General features: G+C 39.6%; 1 pseudogene; it reads left to right on the top strand.

Annotated features, from left to right (window-relative positions):
* The first annotated feature begins 15,801 nt into the window (after positions 1-15,801).
* LOC122738756 lies at positions 15,802-17,470 on the top strand (annotated as a pseudogene).
* The last annotated feature ends 3,383 nt before the right edge of the window (positions 17,471-20,853 follow it).

Here is a 20,853-nt window from a genome sequence, read left to right on the forward strand (position 1 = left end):
TGTAATATTCAGAGAGTCTGTTTTTGTTGCATGGGCAAGGTTTTGTACCTTTTGTGGCCAGCTATTAATTCCCTTTCCAATTATTCTTCCATGGCTCTCACTTCTTTTCCAATTTTTCTTTAAGCACTCTCATTCCATTTATAAAAACATTTTAAACTCTTAAAAAAATTTTTTCCCTTTGGCTCTTTTAGGAATTCTAGTTGGGTTTGTTGCCCAAGCTGTGTTTTCTCTGAAGCGATGCTTATAAATATTTTGGAGTGATTCTTTTCTGTTTTTGTATCTTAGATGTCCTTGCTAACACTATAGCTCATTATTTAAGGGTTCTTTTTTTTTTTTTTTTTTGGTTGCTCATTCTCCCAGTCTACTTCCTGACTTCACACTCTGTGGCACTTCTGGAGAGGAGGTCTGAGGTTGGCCCTGTTGCTACTTTCTCAGGGTATTAATTAATCAATTGATTCATGATTTCAGGACAGGTTGGGGATCTTCAAGTTTTCAGTTCTCCCAAGGTATTCTGATCTGGGGCAAAGTCTGATTTTTGCCCCCCTGGTCAGAGTTCTACAAATTCCTGACCTGGGTTTGGGTCTGAGCAAATTTAGATTGATGTAAAACTCAACCCTTATCAGCCAAATGGAAGGCTCTGTTGGCTCAGAGTAGACTACTTATTGTCCTGAGATTCCTTTGCAGGCTGGCCTAGATATTGGAAGTGAGGCTTTGCTTTGTGCCTGACGTCTGAGCCTCACCGCTAATCTTGCTAATGGCTTTTGAACTTCTACCTTTTTCTGTACACTGTCCAGGGCCTACCTACTACTTCTGTGCATAGGTTCCCTTCTCAGTCTATCCTAAATCTATAACCCAGCACTGGGTGGTGGGTGACAAAGCTGCCAGTTGGCACCTGTCCCTCTCAAAGTGATCTGGGGGTGCACCAGTAGGATTTTGATACCTCTTCTTGCCTTGGTGTACAACCTTTATCCCTGCACACTAGGGTGCTCTGCTGGCAGCATGGACAGCCTGTCTTCAGTGTCTGAAGACTTACCTGTCAGACTCTCTATGCCAAGCTAGCTAGTCTGGACAAAGGACTGACTGTGACTTTTTCTGAATTTCCCCATCAGGGTTTGATCTGGTACATGTTAGGAAGAACTCTCTGTATCGCTTCCAAACACTCTGCCATCCTAGCTCTGCCTCAGCCTGCCATTTTGGAAAATGAGGGACTTCTGAAACTCTTGATTTTCTAACTGTAGCATTTACAAAAGCCATAAAGGTGTAGGGCTTTAGAGGAACTAAAATTTTAATAGTCTAGCAGACTGGTTCAACCAGCCAGCGCTTCTGACCTGTAAGGGATCCATATGTCTTGCCCATAGCTAATGATGATTTTCTAAATGTAGTGACTAAAAGAGTTCTGCATGGGATATTTTACTTTATCTATATTCCAGGTAGAAATCCCATGAGAACTACCTGAAGAAAGCAATTTTCAAAGTGATAATCAAGGAAATTGATATCTTTCAAATTACTTAAACTCTGTAACCTACCAGCTATAGTCAGTGATGACATTCTCAATTTAAGCTTCTTTCATAGCCATATATATCTCTTAAAATTTGAATTGAGCCTTGATCAAGCTAAGGCCAAGTTGTTTTTTTTTCTTTTAAAGGATAGAATAACCTACTTAGAAGCAAATAAAGGGGAAACCAACAGAAAGTTCCTGAAAGTATTTGTTTATCTCCTTTAAAGTTCCTGGGCTAAATGGAGGAATGCTTCTCTGCTTCAGTAACACTCTAGGCAATGAGGGTTAAGTTACTTGCCCAGGGTCACACAGCTAGTAAGTGTCAAGTGTCTGAGGCCAGATTTGAATTTAGGTCCTCCTGAATCCAGGACTGGGGCTTTATCCACTGTGCCACCTAGCTGCCCCCCACACCCAGTTTTGGTTTTCTACCACATTAATCTTGTCTCCCTGGAATTTTCCCAGCTGGCAAAAGGTGGGGTTTTTAAAGTTTGTTTGTTTGTTTGTGTGTGTGTGTGAAGGAATTGGGGTTAAGTGACTTGCCTAGAGTCACACAGCTAGTAATTGTTAAGTGTCTGAGGCTGGATTTGAACTCAGGTCCTCCTGAATCCAGGGCTGGTGCTCTATCCACTGTGCCATCTAGCTGCCCCAAAAAGGTGTTTTCTGAAGTGCTGGTGCCAATGAATGTTGTCAGAGAAAACCCCCCAAAAAGTAAATGTAAGAAGTTGGTGAAACTGGAAATTGAAAGTACTTGGGGGGGGGGGGGCAGGGGCAGAGCCAAGATGGTGGAGGAAAGGCTGTGACTCTTTTGTGCTCCCAACAAATCCATCCACATACCTCTAAAAACAATGCATACTATTTTCCAGGCAAAGATGGCTTAATTAAGCAACTGGGATCATCTGCTGTTTGGGGTAAGAGAGGAGCTCAGGACACTGCTCAGATCCAGCCCCAGGCAGGCTGTGCCTCCAGAGTCTCAGAATCTTCAGCAGCTTCTTCTGAAACTTGGCTCATGGACTGGTGAGGGGGTCCAGTGGTGGACCAGGGGGACATAGCTGTGGTCTCTGCTGGAGCTAAGGTGGAGCGCCCATATTCTGAACCAGTAAGCAGACTCAAGCAGCAGTGGCACAGTGGGGGAGGAGCACAGGCACGCCAAGCTTCTGACCATAGAGAATCAGATTTCAATCAGACTTCTGCTTCCGGGTTAAAGAGAAAGCAGACCATGGTTACTTATAGGCCAGGCATGCTGAGAATGAGCCTAATCATACCCCATGGGACCCCCTGGAGTCCAGGTCAGTGCTTCCTGGAAGCAGTGCTACACGTTATGGAGTTAAAAGCCAAGAAATAGGCAGTCAAGAAGAAGATAATAACAAAGTCAAAGCCCCTACATCCAAAGCTTCCGAGAAAAATATGAATTGGTCTCAGGCCATGGAAGTGCTCAAAAAGGACTTTGAAGATAAAGTAATAGAGGTAGAGAGAAAAGTTAGAGAGGTAGAGGAAAAGATGGAAAGAGAAATGAGAGTGATACAGGAGGGTTATGGAAAAAAAAAGTCAACAGCTTGAAAAGCCAAATTGGCCAAATGGAAAAGGAGGTAAATAAACTCTCTGAAGAAAATCATTGCTTAAGAATTAGGATAGAGCAAATAGAAACTAATGACTTTATGAGAAACCAAGACACAATAAAGCAAATCTAAATGAATAAAAAAAAATAGAGGACAATATGAAATATCTCCTTGGAAAAACAGCTGACCTGGAAAATAGATCCAGGAGAGATAATTTGAAAATCATTGGACTACCTGAAAACCATGATCAAAATAAGAGCTTAGGCATCATCTTCCAGGAAATTGTCAGGGAAAATTGCCCTGATATTCTAGAAGTAGAAGGTAAAATAGAAATTGAAAGAATCCACCGATCACCTCCAGAAAGAAATCCCAAAATGAAAACTTCCAGGAATATTATAGCCAAATTCCAGAGATCCCAGTTCAAGGAGAAAATATTGCAAGCAGCTAGAAAAAAAGGAATTCAGATACTGTAGAGCTACAGTCAGGATAACACAAGTTCTAGCAGCTTCTACACTAAAGGAGCAGAGGGCCTGGAATATGATATTCTAGAGGGCAAAGGTACTGGGATTACAACCAAAAATCACCTACCCAGCAAAACTGTGTATAATATTTCAGGGAAAAAAATGGGACTTCAATGAAAAAGATGACTTTAAGGCATGTGTGATGAAAAGACCTGAACTGAATAGAAAATTTGACTTTCAAATACAAGACCCTAGAGAAGGATAAAAAGGTTAACAGGAAAAAGAAATCGTGAGGGTTGTTAAAAGGTTAAACGGTTTACATTCTACATGGGAAGATAATACTTCTGACTCATAAGAACTTTCTCAGTATTAGTGCAGCTGAATGTGGTATATTTAGACAGAGGGCACAGGTGTGAATTTAATATGAAGGGATGATACCTGTAAAGCATTTATTTTTTGTTTATCCTTGTTTTTTTGTGGGGCAGGCAGGGTTGGGTGGCTTATGTCTAGGGCTGGATTTGGGCTCGGGGCCTCCTGGGTCCAGGGCTGGCACTTTGTCCACTGTGTCACCTAGCTGACTCATAATGACATCTTTGTTTGTTTTTTGTTTTGTTTTGTTCTGTTTTTTTCTCGGGGCAATGGGGGTTAAGTGACTTGCTCAGGGTCACACAGCTAGTAAGTGTCACGTGTCTGAGGCCGGATTTGAACTCAGGTACTCCTGAATCCAGGGCCAGCGCTTTAACCACTATGCCATCTAGCTGCCTTCCTCATAATGACATCTTTAAAATAAAGTTAAGGGGTAAGAGGAATGCACTGGAAGAAAGGGAAAGGGAGAGGTGGAAGGTGGTAAAGTAACTCACATAAAAGAGACAAGAAAAATCTTATGGAGTAGAGGGGAAGATGGGGAAGGAGCAGAGGAGTGAGTGAGCCTTACTCTCATCAGAATTGGCTCAAAGAGGAAATAACATACACACTCAAGTGGGTATGGTAATATATTTTGCCTTGGGGGAAAGTGGGAGGGGAAGGGGATAAGAGGGGGAAGAGGCAAAGGAAGGGAGGACAGATTGGGGGAGGGGATAGTAAAAAGCAAAACACTTTTAAGGAAGGATAGGGTTAAAGAAGATAGAAAATAGAATAAATATCAAGGGGAGGGAATAGGATGGAGGGTAATACAGTTAGCAATAGTAACTGTGAAAGAAATGATGAGCAGGATGGTATTGGTATGTATGAAAAATGTAAACCATCAACAGAGAAAGTATTGATGGTATCTGAATACAGATTGAATTATAATTTTAAAAAAAATTTAAAAAGAAAGTACTTGAAAATACTAGAATATTTGTAATAGCTTCCCCTCCAACATACATATTCATATTGAACTGGTGAAGAGTTAAGATATATATCCATGCTACCTGGACTTGGGCATTTCAATTGAAAACTGAATAGCAACTCAAGTTTAAGGTGATTGGTTTTATTAAGTTTCCTTGGTGGAAATATATGGAGAAGCACATTTAGAATTCTTACTAATGAACTTCACTACTTCTAATAATAGTCTAATTGCTTAAACTCAGCGCCTTGCACACTTTTGAAGTTATGTTATACAAAAGGCAGTTATTGCCGTTTCTCAGTAAGGACAAACTATTGCCAGGGAATAAAATAGCATCCACTTAAAATAGCAGGGCCCTTCACATGTGGTAGATACACTAAAATAGTTTGTATATTACTGGGTTGTAAAGTAAGCTTAAGAGAAGAAGAGAAAATTCCTTTTTTTGTTATTAAACTTTTTATTGATATATTTCATTTTTATATGACCTTCATTTCCAAATATACCTATCCCTTTCCTGTTACACACTGAGCTGTCTATTGAAACAAAGAATAAAAAGGAAAGATGGGGAAAACAGCAGTAAAACTAACCACCATTTCTACCAAGTTGGACAATATATGTAACTTTCTATACTCATAGTTCCCTATGGCTACAGAGAAGGAAGTACATTTCTCAATTCTTCTCCAAGGTCATGCTTAGTCATTCTAATTATAGAGCATTAAATTTAATTAGGGATAGCTAGGTGTCATAGTGGATGGAATGCCTGGCCTGGAGTCAGGAAGACTCTTCTTCCTGGGTTTGAATCTGGCCTCAGACACTTACTAGCTGTGTGACCCTGGGCAAGTCACTTAGCCCAGTCTCAGTTTCCTCATCTATAAAATGAGCTAGGAAGGAAATGGCAAACCACTCCATTATCTTGCCAAGAAAACCCCAAAGGGGGTCATGAAGAGTTGGACATGACTGAACAACAACAATAAAGTTTAATTTTTTTTGTTTGTTTTTGTTTGTTTTTTTTTCAGAGCAAGGGGGTTAAGTGACTTGCCCAGGGTCACACAGCTAGTAAGTGTCAAGTGTCTGAGGCCAGATTTGAACTCAGGTCCTCCTGAATCCAGGGCCAGTGCTTTATCCACTGCGCCACCTAGCCGCCCCCTAAAGTTTAATTTTATTGTTCCTTCCATTTATGTTGTGGTTGTATATATTTTTCTGGTTCTGCTTGATTGTATCATTTATATGTCATCTCATACATATCTAAATTCTCTACATTAATAATTTCTCAGGGCATAGCATTATTTAATGGCATTCATTTACTAAAATTTGTGCAACCATTCTCTAATCTATAGGCATTTATTTGATTTCTATTTCTTAGCTATTATACTATGCCATCATGAATTTTTTGGTGTATATAGTACTTTTAATTCTGCCTTTGATCTCTTTCTCTCTCTCTCCCTCTCTCTCTCTCTCTCTCTCTCTCTCTCTCTCTGCCTAGCAGTGGGATTTCTGTGTCAAAGGGTATGGACAAGTTAGTGATTTTATTAATTAATTCTAAATTGATTTCCAGAATGGTTGGACCAATTCACAGCTATTCACTAGTTCATTAGTATTCCCGTCTTCCTGTGATCCCCTCAAACATTGACTATTTGTCTTTTTATCATTCTTGCCAATTTTCCTCATGTAAGGCAAAACCTCAGGGTTGTTTTAATTTGAATTTCTCTTATTAGTATTAATTTGGAGCACTCTTTCATATGGATGTTGATACTTTGAAAATCTTCCTTTGAAAACTTTTTTCATATCCTTTCACCTTTTGTCTAATGGGCATTAGCTCTTAGTTTTGCTTTGCTTTAAAAACAAACATTTTTACCCTGTTTGATGATCTCCTCAAACTTAGCTTTTGACTGTTTCTAAAAATTAGAAATTCCTCCCTCAAAGGGAAGAAATTTGTCATCACAGAGGATATTAAAAAGGCCTGGGTTACAGACTAGTAAATTGGGCTTTAATATCATGATTTTTAAAAGGGAATAATGATGACTTGATAAATTAATATCATTGTAAATTCAGTTTCTTGAGGGTAGAGACTTTGTTTAACTTGCTTTGATCAGTGTCTGTGTAAGAGAGGAGGGATTTGGTTTCAGTCTCCCTTCCCTTAAACCTATAACAATATCAGTAACAACTGATTGTTTAATAAATAGTTTTGGGAAGTGTATTCAAAATCATCAAAAAGCAAGGCATTCAGTTGTTTAGAAACATTCAGAGCTAGAACCATTCAGAACAGATTCATCACTGGCAGTCCAAAGCAAAACTTTGAAATAGAAGGTTGCCTTTGTGAATCTCAGTTGCACCTCCTGCCTAAAGCATTCAGTGTCTTTATAGTTGTAGTTTAGTTGTTCCGTCGTGTCTATCCATGTCCCCATAGATCAAATATAGCATACCAGGCCCTTCTATGCTCCACTGTCTCTCAAAGTCTGTCCAAATTCATGTTCATTGTTTCCTTGACACTATATAGTACTGGAGTTATTTGTAATTGTCCCCTGTTCTTCCCTAGTAGCATATTGAACACCTTCTGACCTGAGGGGCTTATCTTCCAATATAATCTCTTTTATTATTTTAGTACTGTCCTTGGAGTTTTCTTCGCAAAGATACTGAAGTGGTTTGCCATTTCTTCTCCAGTGGATCACCTTTTGTCAGAGCTCTCCACTATGACCTGTCCATCTTGGATAACCCTGCTCATAGTTTCATTGAACTATGCAAGCACCTTCAACACAAGAAGGCAGTGATGGGGGTGGTGGAGGGGAGGCCTCTTCATAGTATGTTTCTATAAAAAATGAACCTGTAGCTCATTCATGTTAAAGTATAAATGATATATTCAAGAGTTACCTCCCTTAATATCATATAAGCTTTTCTTTATATATTATAAATTTTATTTATGTCTTTTGGGCTTCCTCTGCAATACTTGTAACTTTACCCCTCACAAGATTTTCTCAACATAACCTTTGCTATAACTGTCAACTCAATTCACATTCTTTGTCCTCTCTCTTTTTTCTATCCCCCCATAGTTCTACTTCTGTTCCCTCTATCAGAAGTCATATTAGTTGGGTATCATTTGACCTGCCTGGACTACTTCACCTTGATGCTATTTTTAAGCTACATTCAATAGTTATGAATGTGTTGAAATGACAACATTGTAAATTGAAATCTTCAGTTTTGTTTCTCCTTTAATATGAAAACCAAATATAAATACCCCAAACTCTCATTTGCTCTAGTATTACCAAAGAGGATAAAGTAATATTTCATTTGTGTGCCTTTGCTCTTGAACAACTTCATGGAAGATATTGATGGTGATGAAAGCAGTTAGTTTACTGTGGACACCAGAAGCTTGAGCAAGTCCAGTACTTAGTTTCATTGATTAGATAACTGTTGTTTATGGCTTTTCTGACACTGAAATAGATAAGAACAAGTAGCACAAAAGTAAACTATCTTCATTTTATAACTGAAATTTAGCATTTTCTTCAATTATTTAAAAGACATTATTATGAGAAAGGGGTCCAAAGACTTCTTCACTAGACTGCCATCACTTACTGTTATAGAAAAAGGTCAAGGACTCTTGCTCTATAGACTTGTGGTGCTTCTCTTCCTTTTTTGTAAGCAATGTCCTTCATATTGCAATGATCACAATGAAGAACATTTGTCGGCTGTAGCTTTATTCCAGACCCCATGTAGTTCTTGGCACTTTGCAGCTCCTTCCCAGGTTATCTTGAATTAAAGCTCCCGCTGCTTTGGTGAAATATTTTTGGGGATTGAGCATAAGCAAAGCTAAACCCATTATGGGCATGGTGTATTGACCAGAGGTGAGGATTGTACTCGCTAAACCATTGTAGTACAATACTATGGCTATCACATTTGTCCTCTAAATGGCACATCCTGAGAAATTCCCTACCTTCCAAGTTAGCAGGATGGTTTTCTGTCCACTGGAATTCTGTATCTCTAAGAGACTGTCCTTGTAAATTTGATCTACTCAACTTTGGAACTGTTGCCCTGGCTCTGAGTTGTCCTGTTTAGTAAATGACTGAACATCAAACTTACAAAGCAGAGTCTATCTAGCCAACCTCAGACCAATGAGTCCATGCTTTGTGTCTCAGCCTGTCATCCAGTCACCATCCCTAGACAATGGACCAGAGCTGTTGTGGAGGGTTCAGAATGAAAAAGGCTTTTTAAAAAACCTGCTCAATTTGTCATGACACAGTTATAACACTGACTACAAGCAAGAAACTCTATGAATGTGATCAGTAGCAAAATCTTTTCCATAAACCCCAGAATTTCCCCCCTTGATTCTGGTAGCTTTTCTACCCCTTACTAGTTTCTGACTACACCATCAGGCCAAGCAACTGGAGCCACCATATTAGAAACAGCTGTGCTGGTGATACTAGTGTGACTATACCTTAGGAGTTTGAAGTCTGTGATTGGCTCCAATCTGCTTATTCTTTTTTTTTTTTTTGTGAAGCAATTGGGGTTAAGTGACTTGCCTAAGGTCACACAGCTAGTAAGTGTCAAGTGTCTGAGGTCGGATTTGAACTCAGGTACTCCTGACTCCAGGGCTGGTGCTCTATCCACTGCGCCACCTAGCTGCCCCCAATCTGCTTATTCTTAAAGGCTATTTTACTTTCCCAAAGTTGCTTTCCATCAATGTCTGAATGATAATTTTGCTTTCAAAAGGTAGAAGAACCAAGGGAAACTCATTCTGGACCTAGTACTAACCGACAAGGAAGAGCTTGTTGCTAAAATAAGAATATTGAAAACATTAGGAAATAGTGAATTAAACTTTCTGTTAGGGAAGAAGAAAAGTTGGTAAAATTTTATATGTACCCCAGATGTGGGTAGACCATATTTTAAAGGGTTCAGAGCAAGATAAATGGGGAATTGCAAGGTGACTTTATCCTCATTAACCTTTGCAAATGTCCATCTCACCACCCACTAGCTCACTTCTTTGGCTGGTGCCTAGTGGAAAAAGTACATAATGTGGATATTTCCGCCTTTTATTTGTTCAACTTCACACAGCTGAGGCACAGAAGTTAAGTTACTTTCCCAGGGACGTACAAATAGGTTGTGTCTGAGGCAAAATTTTGACCCCAGTTCTTCCTCACTCTAAGTCCTGTGTTCTTGTCACTGTGTCATAAACTGCTACTATTTTCCTTCTATCCATCATCCTTCCCTCAAGACTATCCCAAGGTCAATGGCAACTCTGACAAACATTTATTATATGCCAGACACTATGCTAAGCACTAGGGATACAAAAAGAGCCAAAAGACAGTTTCTGCCCTCAAGGAGGTCACAGTCTAATAGGAGAGGCAACAAGCAAACAATATGTACAAACAAGCTGTATGCAGGATAAATAGGAAATAATTAACAGAGGGAAAGCACTAGAATTAAGAGAGATTGGGGGGGGTCAGCTAGGTGGTACAGTAGATAAAGCACCAGCCTTGGATTCAGGAGGACCTGAGTTCGAATCGGGCCTCAGACACTTGACACTTACTAGCTGTGTGACCCTGGGCAAGTCACTTAACCCTCATTGCCCCACAAAAAAGAGAGAGAGAGAGAGAGAGAGAGAGAGAGAGAGAGAGAGAGACTAGGAAAGGTTTCCTGTAGAAGATGGGATTTTAGTTGGGACTTAAAGGAAGCCAGGGAAGTCTGAAGGTGGTCATGAGGAGGGAGAGCATTCGAGGCATGGGGAACAACCTGAAAAAATGCCTGGAACTGAGTGGTGGAGTGTCTTGTTTCTGGAACAACTGGGAGGCCAGTATCATTGGTTCAAAGAATATGTGACAAGAAGTAAAATATAAGAAGACCAGAAAGGTTGGGGAGGAGGGACAGGTTATGAAGGGCTTTGAATGTCAAACAGAGGATTTTTTTTATATCCTGGAAGTGGTAGGAAGCCTCTGGAGTTTAACGAGTAGGGAGCTGACATGTTTGGGCCTGTGTTTTAGGAAAATACTTTGGTGGCTGAATGGAGAATGGATTAGAGTGGAGAGATTTGAAGCAGGCAGACCCACAAGCAGGCTGTTGCACTAGTCTAGGTGTGGGGTGATGGGGGCCTGTTTCAGGGTGGTGGAGTGTAAGAGGGTAGAAGGGTGCATATTGGAGAGATGTTGCAACAGCAAAATTGACAGGTCTTAGCAACAGATGGGATGTGAGAGGTGAGAATAGCCAGGAGTAGAGTATAATGCCCACTTTGGGTACCTGAGGAATTAGGAGGATGGTGTTGCTCTCAACAGTAATATGGAAGTTAGGAGTGAGGCAAGGTATAGAGGGAAAGATAATGAGTTCCATTTTGGACATGTCAAGTTTAAGATGCCTATTGGACACCCTGTTCAAGATATCTGAAAATCATTTGGAGATGTGAATTTGGAGATTAACAGAAAGGTTAGGTAGATTTGAGAATGTTTAGCATAGAGATGGTGTTAAATTAAATCCATGGGAACTGATGAGATCACCAAGTGAGGTAGCATAGAGGAAGAAGAGAAAAGGGCCAAAGACAGAATCCTTGGGTATACCTATGGTTAGAGGGTGTGATCTGGAGGAGGATCCAGAAAAAGAGGTGTGGTCAAAGAGGAAGAAGGATAATTAGGAGAGAGTGGTGTTCCCAAAAAAACTAGAGAGAAGAGAGTATCAAAGAAGAGCCGGTGATCAATAGTGTTAGAGGCTGGAAAAAAGTTGAAGAGATAGGATGGAATGGGATCATTTGTGCAAGTAGATGGATTAGCCTTGGTAAGGAGTAAGGCCACCTCTTCATGTGAGATGTGATGAAGGAGGAGATAGCAGAAAGAATCTGAGTGATAGGAGATGAGGAAGATGGGAAAAGAGGCAGATCAATGAAGGGTTCAATTTTTTCAATAAAATGTGAGGCTCAACTGAGGGGGTGAAGAGAGGGGGATTTATGGAGGGTTAAAGGAGGGATGAAGCGGTTCATCAAGGGGTTAAAATGAGGAAAACTAGCTAGTGAGGGGTGATAATCTGAGAGAGAAATTAGGAGTCAAGAGTTTGAAGGTCATGGTGTGGTCAAAGAGCAGGATTTGATAAGGAAAGGCAGAAGTGAAAAGCCAAAATGTTATGGTCAGAGAAGGGGATTTCAGACTTCTTAAACATTGAGGTGATGCATTTATGGGTGATGGCAAGATCAAGGGTATGATTAATTTCATATGAGGCTGTGGAGCCTATGGAGGAATAGGTCAATTTGAGGAATTGAGTGGTTAAGGTGTTGAAGGAGCAATAGCCAATATATATGTAAAGTCCCCAACTGTAAGAGCATAAGAGTGAAAACTTGTGAGCCAGGTACCTGAATTAATTGAGCAAGGAAAGGGAGTTACCTGGGCTATGTTGATTGATAATATATATGAACTGCAAGAACCTCAAAGGAGGAGAGTTTATTTTGAGTGATGCACATAGAAGGAAATCTTGAAGTAGCAATAGAGAACAAGAAATATTCCAAGTTCCCTGTGTCATCCTGTGAGCCCAGGAAAATCAGTGAAGGTGCAGCCAGTACTGGAAAGGGTGACAAGGGAGGCTGTGTCATCATGGGAGGGTCAGGTTTCAGTAATATCTAGAAAATGGAAGGAATAGGAAAGGAAAATATTTAGGATAAAGGGAAGTTGGCTTCCTATGGAACAGGTATTCAGGAGAGCACAGTGGAAGGAGTGGGTGGTATTTGGTAAGAGCTTTGGGATGAGAGGATTGAAGGACATGAGAGTAAAAATTCAGGTTGTAGGGGATGGCAATGACATTTGGATGATGAACTAGAGGTTCAGAATCACTGGAATGTGAAGGCTATCAACCTGGTGTGAGACTGATTATCATTGAGTGAAAAGTGCTGCTCCTAGGGGCAGCTAGGTGGTGCAGTGGATAGAACACTGGCCCTGGAGTCAGGAGAACCTGAGTTCAAATCCAGCCTCAGACACTTAACACTTACTAGCTGTGTGACCCTGGGCAAGTCACTTACCCCCAATTGCCTCACCAAAAAAAGAAAAAGAAAAAAGAAAAGAAAAGTGCTGCTCCTCTTCTCAAAGGAGGCTTGAGATTGGGATGGTAACAAGTTCAACATGAGACAGAAGGCAGATGGTCAGATGAGAGGCCCATTTTACTACTTTAATCTCCCTTCAAGGTCTGGAGATTAGGCAGGAAACTGCACAGCAGGAGATGGAAATTGAGTCTGCTCAGAAAGAGAGAGGAGAGAAGTTGTCTCCACCAACTTCCTTCTTACTCTTCCCTCAAGTGACTGGTGCAACAGGAGATGGCAAGCCTAAAGTTGAAGAAAAGGTTGCTTCTCTTTGCACTGGAAGTTCTCCACATCCTGATTGGGAGATTAGGCTGGCATCAGGAGGTAGAAGTTCCCTTGTTCTGGCACAGATAAATGTTACAGCCTTTCCTCAGGGGACCATGGGCAGCAGGAGATGAAAGACACCTGATCCTCTTCTCACCTGAGGCTGTAGAGCAGTTGGGCTCAGCAGGAAGTGGAAGCACAGGAGGAAGTTGCTTGGTTTCTTGTTGGGTAATTTCTCTTGAGTCAAGTCTGAGTAGATTAGGGAATGTTAGTTGAGATACTTTCCTGTAGACAGATCTCTTCCTCCCACTCCATGATCAAATATCTATTAATGGGGCCCAAATTATGTGTTTCAGCTAGAAAGAGAAACAATTCCATTGAGGAAGAAGGAAAGACTTGTTTAAGGAAATATATGGCTCCACTGGGAACTAAATGGCCAACCTATACTTTATTTTTTAAGAATCTTTTTTTTGGGGGGGGGCAGACAATGAGGGTTAAGTGACTTGCCCAGGGTCACATAGCTAATAAGCATCTGAGGCTGGATTTGAACTCAGGTCCTCCTGAATCCAAGGCCAGTGCTTTATCCACTGTGCCACCTAGCTGCCCCTACTTTATTTTTTTGTTTTTGTTTTTGTGGGGCAATGGGGGTTAAGTGACTTGCCCAGGGTCACACAGCTAGTAAGTGTTAAGTGTCTGAGGCTGGATTTGAACTCAGGCACTCCTGAATCCAGGGCCGGTGCTTTATTCACTGTGCCACCTAGCTGCCCCTACTTTATTTTTTAAAACAAATTTCTGATATTGCTTTATCTGCATTCCATAATGTATCACTTTTTTTGCCTACCTCCTGGAGAGTCATCTCTCATAACAAAGAATAAAAAAGGGAACAAATAATTAAACAAAACTAACCGAGATATTTTAAAAGTCTGATACTACATGAAGCACTTTCACACCCAGAGCCTCCCAGCTCTGTAAAGGATGAAGAAGGTCTCTTCTCTTAGCTCTTATTTGGAGCTGGTTTGTTCATTATCATTTTTATAACATTCAATTTCATTATTTTGTTCTTGTTCTTTCCATTTACATTTTAGTAGACATATATAATGTTTATGTGTCTTCCTATGTTTTTCTGTATTCATCATATTCACTGTTTCTTACATTCTAGTAATAGTCCATAACATGCATGTACCACAACTTGTATAGTCCTTCCCCAATTTATGGACATCTATTTTCGTTTCTAGTTTTTTGCTATCACAATAATTCCTAGCATAAGAATATTTTGGTATATATGGAGCCTTTCTTTATATTGATAACCTCTTTGCCTGGCAGTGAAATCTCTGGGTCAAAGGGTATGGACATTATCTACTACATTTGTATAGTACCAAATTGCTTTTTCAGAATGGTTGTTAATTCCTAACTCTACCAACAATATATTTCTGTGTGTCTTTTCCCACTCTTCCCTCTAATACTTATTATTCCTATCTTTTGTCATTCCCAGTTTTTGTCAAATCCAGTTCTTTTAACTTTAAATTCAGTTTTCTTTACACAACATCAGGTGATAGAGAAATCAATTCCAGTAGTGGGAATAAGGGCACTTTCTCAGTGTGCAATGAAAAATAATTAACATTTTAGAAAATAAGTCCTATGTGAAGAACAGTTAAAGAATTATTTAGTTTGGAGAAATGAAAGCTGAGGAATGACTTTATATCATTGTATGCATTGTATATAATATGTAGATTGTGTGAGAATTTAATTATAACTTTGGGTCATCTGAAGACCAAACTAAAAAAGTCAGACGACCTGAGTTGGTATTTTAGCTGAGTTATTTAGTATGTTTATAATTTTGGGCACATTACATAACCACTTTGGGATTTATTTTCCATATCTTTAATATTAAGGGGTTGGATTAGATGATCTATAATATCTCTTCAAGCTCTAAATTTTATAATTAAGTGACCTTACATGCATGGTAGGGTATATTGTTGCAAGACTTGGTAACTTGACAAAACCTACATCAAAATTTTCCCATTAGTAGGGGCCAAAGCTGAGGTTAATCCTTAGACTTTTTTAGACAGTAGGATTCTTCTTTTCTATTTTCTCTGCTTATTTGCTGAATAGACTTATAAATAGGGAAGGATACAAGAACTCTGTATCTCAATTGGTAGCCTACATAGTTCATATCCAGAGTTTGATGTACAGAAAATTAATCTGAATATCAGGGGGAGCATTTTCTTGTTTGGTAAAATGCTGTTCTTGTCTCTACTGAACAGCAAGAGTCCCTGGGGGGGGGGGTATAGAAAAATGACACTAATTTGGTATAATTGTTGAGAAGGCTAGTCTGGTTAGAGGCAGATGCAACATAGTGGAGAACTGCTGGACTGGTTCTGGCAATGCCTATTCCAAACTGTTCTATGTCTCCTCATTTGTAAAATTTAGCAACAAACATATGTGAGGAGGCAGAGCCAAGATAGCAGAATAAGGACAGTCTCCCAGCTGAATTCTCCCAACATTCCCCTCCATACAACTTTAAAATAATTCCTCAAATCAAATTTTGGAGCTATAGAGACAACAAAAGTCTTGGAGTGAGACATTTTTTGAGCCTAAGAAAACTTAAGTTGGCAAGAGAAATTTGTGACACTGGGGTGGAACCCTGTCTAGACCCACACATGTGGCGGCAGCAACAACTGCCACAGCAGCAGCAGCTTCAGGAGCTCTCATCCCAGAGACTAGGTAAGGGAGTCAGATAACTAGTCAGAAAACGATTATAGGGGACCCTTTGCTGGCACTGGATACAGCTGGTACTGATTGGCAACTCTATTGCCCATACTAGATTCTGGCTTGCAGTTCCAGGGTGGAGAAGAGTGCTGGTGGTTGATCATAAGGGAGGAGGAGCCCTGGTTACAATTTCAAGGCAAAGAGAGCACTGGTGCTTACAAATGTAGGGAAGCAGGGACCTTTCCTGGTTAAAGACCACCATATAGACCAGGAGAACAGAGACTGTCCCTCTCCCAGGATTACATTAACTTGGAAGCACCAAAAACTTGCAGATCCCCAGAAATAGCTCTGAAAACAGCACCATGAAAAAACCTGATGCTTGGGAAAGTGTACCCCACCCCCACCCAAAGAGCAAAACCTAACTTTAACATAAAGTTCAAAGTTAAGAAGTAATCTGAAAAATGAGCAAACAACAACAAAAAAGAATTTGAGCATAAAAAGCTATTACAGTGGCACGGAACACTGAGACACAAACTCAGAAGAAGATAACAATATGAAAACAGCTATAAACAAAGCCTCAAAGAATAATTCTAGTTGGACTCAACCCAACAAGAATTCCTGCAAGAGTTAAAGAAAGAGATGAATGATAGAGGAAAAATTGGGGAAAGAAATGAGAATGATACAAGAAAATTATGAAAAGAAAATTAACAGCTTGGTAAAAGAGGCACAAAAATACTGAAGAAAATAACACCTTAAAAACCAAAAATGACCAAATGGCATAACAGACAGAAAAATCCACTGAAGAGAATAACTCCTTAGAAAGCAGAATTGGTCAAATGGAAAAAGAAGTACAAAAATTCACTGAAGAAAACAACTCCTTCAAAAGGAGAATTGGCCAAATGGGAAAAGATACAAAATCTCATGGAAGAAAATAATTCCTTAAAAATCAGAATTGGGAAAGTGGAAGATACCCCATGATACATAAAGAAATAATAAAAAAAAGTCAAAAATGAAAAAAATAGGAAAAACAAATTGTGAAATATCTCATTGGAAAAACAACTGACCTGGAAAATAGATTGAGGTGAAATAATTCAAGAATTATTGGACCAGCCTCTTCCTCTTTGCCATCTTCCTACCTCTAGCAGCCACAAAGGTTGAGCTGTGCAGCTTCAGTGGGCACAAGATCTACCCGGGTTACAGGAGGCACTACATCCACACAGATGGGAAAGTTTTCCAATTTTTGAATGCAAAATGTGAGTCTGCATTCCTTTTATAGAGGAACTATCAGCAGATCAATTGGACTGTCCCGTATAGAAGAAAGCATGAGAAGGGACAGTCGGAAGAGATTCAAAATAAAAGAACTTGTCAGGCGGTTAAATTCCAGAGGGCCATCACTGGGGCTTCTCTTGCTGATATAATGGCCGAGAGGAACCACAAACCTGAAGGCCCAATGAGAACAAGCCATCATGGCTGCCAAGGAAGCAAAAAAGGATAAGCAAGCAACTAAGAAAACAGCTGCATCTACTGCTAAGGCTCCTACAAAGGCAGCACCAAAACAAAAAATTGTGAAGCCCTTTTGCAGTGAAATTTTCTGCACCCTGAGTTGGTGGAAAATGTTAATTGTCTACTACATTGGACTAAGTAAAATAAAATTTAAAGCAACAACAACAACAACAACAACAACAACAAGAATAACAACAGAATTATTGGACCACCTGAAAGCCATGAACAGAGAAAGAGCCTAGACACCATATTTCAAGAAATTATCAAGGAAAACTGCCCCAATATCTTAGATCCAGAGGGTAAAATAGAAATTGAAAGAATCTACTGATCACTTCCTGAAAGATATCGCCAAATGAAAACTCCCAGGAATATTGTACCCAAATTCCAAAACTTGCAGGTCAAAGAGAAAATACTTCAAGCATCAAGAAAGTAACAATTCAAATATAATAGAATCAGGAGCATACAAGATTTAGTGGCTTCCATGTTAAAGAGTGGAGGGCTTGGACTGTGATGTTCCAGAAGCCAAAGGAGCTGGAATTCCAACTAATACTTACCTCCAGGCAAAACACTTCAGGGTAAAAACTGATTTTTAATGAAATAGATGACTTTCAAGCATAACTGATGAAAAGACCAGAGCTGAATAGGACATTTGACATTCAAACACAAGACTCAATGGAAGCATAAAAACATAAACAAGAAAGAATAATTATAAGGGATTTAATAAAGTTGAACTGTTTACATTCCTATATGGGAAGATAATATAATTCCTAAGAAATGTATCATTATTAGGGCAGTTTAAAGGAGTTTTTAGACACAGGGCATGGCTATGAGTTGATTATGTTGGAATGATCTCCAAAAAAGAAAAATGCAGGGGTGAGAAAGAGGGATGCACTGGGAGAAGGAGGAAAGGAGAGGTAGAATGGAGAAAATTTTTCTCATATAAAAGAGATACACAAGGGTAGGGGTAGCAGACAATGTGAACACAAACACACACATACACATACCCTCAGAAGAAGATAACAAAGTTAAAGCTCCTACAGCCAAAGCTTCCAAGAAAAATATGAATTGGTCTCAGGCTACAGAAGTGCTCAAAAAGGACTTTGGGGGTAAGGTAAGAGAGGTAGAGGTAAAAATGGAAAGAGAAATGAAAGTGATGCAGGAAAATCATGAAAAAAGTCAACATCTTGAAAAGCCAAATGGAAAAGGAGATACAAAAATTCTCTGAAGAAAATCATTGCTGAAAAGTTAGGATAGAGCAAATGGAAACTAATGACTTTATGAGAAATCAAGACACAATACAGAAAATCCAAATGAATGAAAAAATGGAGGGCAATGTGAAATATCTCCTTGGAAAAATAGCTGACCTGGAAAACAGAACCAGGAGAGATAATTTGAAAATTATTGGACTAGGGGCAGCTAGGTGATACAATGGATAGAGTACTGGCCTTGGATTCAAGAGGGCCTGAGTTCAAATCCAGCCTCAGACACTTATTAGCTGTGTGACCCTGGGCAAGTCACTTAACCCCAATTGCCTCACCACACACAAAAAAATTATCGGACTACCTGAAAGCCATGATAAAAAAGGGTTTAGACATCATCTACAAGAAATTGTCAGGGAAAATTGTCCTGATATTCTGGAAACAGAAGGTAAAGTAGAAATTGAAAGAATCCACTGATCACCTCCTAAAAGAAAGAGATGCCAATATGAAAACTTCCAGGAATGTTATAGCCAAATTCCAGAGCTTCCAGGTCAAGGAGAAAATATTGCAAGCAGCCAGAAAGAAACAATTCAAATACTGTAGAGCCACAGGATAACACAAGATCTAGCAGCTTCTACATTAAAAGATTGGAAGGCTTGGAATATGATATTCTGGAGGGCAAAGGAACTGGGATTACAACCAAGAATCACCTGCCCAGCAAAATTGATCATAATGTTTTAGGGCAAAAATGGGAATTCAATGAAAGAGAGGACTTTCAGGCATTTGTGATGAAAAGACCTGAACTGAATAGAAAATTTGACTTTCAAATACAAAACCCTAGAGAAGCATAAAAAGGTAAACAGGACAAAGAAATCATGAGGGATATTAAAATGTTAAACTGTTTACATTCCTACATGGGAAGATAATACTTCTAACTCAAGAATTTTCTCATTATTAGTGCAGCTGAATGTGGTATATTTAGATGGAGGGCACAGGTGTGAGTACAATATGAAGGGATAATATCTTTAAAGCATTTATTTTATTTTATTTTTTGTGGGGCAGTTGGGGTTGGGTGGCTTGCCTAGGGTCATGTAGCTGGTGAGTGTTGTGTCTGAGGCTGGATTTGGGCTTGGGTCCTCCTGGGCCCAGGGCTGATGCTTTGTCCACTGTACCACCTAACTGCCCCATGTATATATCTTTAAAAAAATAAAATTAAGCAGGGAGAGATATGCACTAGGAGAAAGGGAAAGGGAGAGGTGGAGTGGGGTAAAGTATCACATAAAAGAAGCAAGAAAAAGCATATGGAGTAGAGGAGAAGTTAGGGGACGTGCGGGGGAGTGAGTGAGCCTTAGTCATATCAGAATTCACTCAAAGAGGAAATAACATACACACTCAATTGGGTATAGTAATATAGCTTGCCCTGTGGGAAAGTGGGAGGGGAAGGAGATAAGGGAGGAGGGGTGAAGGAAGGGAGGGCAGATTGGGGGAAGGAGCAGTCAGAAGCAAAACACTTTTGAGGAGGGATAGGGTGAAAGAAGATAGAAAATAGAGTAAATATCAAGGGGAGGGAATAGGATTGAGGGTAATACAATAGTACAATAGTTAGTAATACTATAATTAGCTAATACAATAGCTCATACAATAGTTAGAAATAGTAACTATGAAAAAAAAAACTTGAAGCAAGTTTGTCTGATAGGCCTCAGTTCTCAAATACATAGAGAATTGAGTCAAATTTGTTAAAAAGAGAGTGATTCCCCAATTGATAGATGATCAAAAGACATGAAGTTTTCAGATGAAATAATCAAAGCCATATGAAAAAATGCTCTAACTCATTATTAATTGGAGAGATTCAGGTCAAAACAATTCTGAAACAGGATCATTATTCCCTGTGTGGGCAGGGCAATGTACAATGGCTAGAGCAGAGGGAAGTTTCAGGGCAGATAGGAGTTACTTGATAAGGTCTCCATTAGCAATAGCTTTGCCCAAGGATGTTAGAAAGCTCCTCTGTACCCAAAGCATGCCCACAGCATGGCATACACTGAACGAATAGTTGGAGTCAGTAAAAATTGTGGCACTCTTCTCTTTGGCTATGTTACAGGCTTGTGTGAAAGCCACAACTTCAGTAGCTTGTGTACTAAAATGGGAAGGCAGAGAAGCTGCCCAGACAGTATCATAATCAGAAACTACAGTGACCCCAGTGAAATGGATCCCATCTTTCATAAACGAAGAACCATCCATATAGAGGACAATATCAGGGTTTTCTAAAGATGTATCCAAAAGATCATCATGGGGTTTTTCATT

The sequence above is a fragment of the Dromiciops gliroides genome, chromosome 2 (assembly GCF_019393635.1).
Source record: "Dromiciops gliroides isolate mDroGli1 chromosome 2, mDroGli1.pri, whole genome shotgun sequence".
Taxonomy (NCBI): Eukaryota; Metazoa; Chordata; class Mammalia; order Microbiotheria; family Microbiotheriidae; genus Dromiciops; species Dromiciops gliroides.